Here is a 941-nt window from a genome sequence, read left to right on the forward strand (position 1 = left end):
CATAAATTTACTGTGCTCTAAATTTTTATCCTTCTCTGACATAAACTGATGAACAGTTCACAGACTTGCTTGTTGGTCCACATACCACATTTGAATAGTCTATACCACAGTAACAGCCCTAAGAATGTCATTGGGTGTGGCTAAAGATGAGATCTTAAGCTTTTTTCTTCAGATCATTGTGTTTTAAAATATATTAAAAAGAATTGTGCAGTCATCATCACAATCAATTTTAGAACATTTTCTTGCAGTACTTATGTCACCCACCCATCTCAATTTTCTCATTTTCTAATCTCAAAGGGATAACTTTGAGGGTAGAGGAGAATTATTAAGTATCCTTGGTTTGGAAAAATGGGTTTATTAGAATGGCTTCCCACTCATCTTGATTCAGGGCCTTTTAGTGCTGCTTCTGTCTGAAGGAGCATCCTTCTGTGAGCCTTGCTTTTCCTCCTGTAGGCTGACAGAGGACAGTAGAGCAGCCAACACACAAAACTACTGTTTGTGCATCGCTGAAGACCGTGGTGATTTTATTGCAGCCTGGGCATTTGACATCCATGAAGGAGGAATTGGGGCACTGCACCAGGCGCTTCTTCTTGTGTTTTTCTTCTCCTTTTCGGGAGAGGGATGAAGGAGATCCTTTGTGAGAGGCATCATCACCTGGGCGGTCATCAGCGCCAGAAAAAAGGACTGCTTTTTTTTTTAAGCTACTTCTTCTGTTTACATTTGGAAGTCTTTTTTTAATATTAAGAATATGTGTCATTTGCATTTTATTCTGTTTACTGTAATATCCTCCTTTCCCACCAATCTGGAAATAGGAAAGTTACTTTACTGAAAATATAATATACTAATTAAATTTTGTATACCTCTGGGACCACAACTGCATAACATCATTCTAGATCAGGATTTCTAAACCATGGCATTTTACTGTGGGAAATTGTCTAGGA

General features: G+C 38.3%; 1 pseudogene; it reads right to left on the reverse strand.

Moving 5' to 3' along the window:
• Positions 1-390: 390 nt before the first annotated feature.
• LOC115868142 lies at positions 391-648 on the reverse strand (annotated as a pseudogene).
• Positions 649-941: the final 293 nt, after the last annotated feature.

The sequence above is a fragment of the Echinops telfairi genome, unplaced genomic scaffold (assembly GCF_000313985.2).
Source record: "Echinops telfairi isolate 266 unplaced genomic scaffold, ASM31398v2 ScPeMD7_7;HRSCAF=31, whole genome shotgun sequence".
NCBI lineage: Eukaryota > Metazoa > Chordata > Mammalia > Afrosoricida > Tenrecidae > Echinops > Echinops telfairi.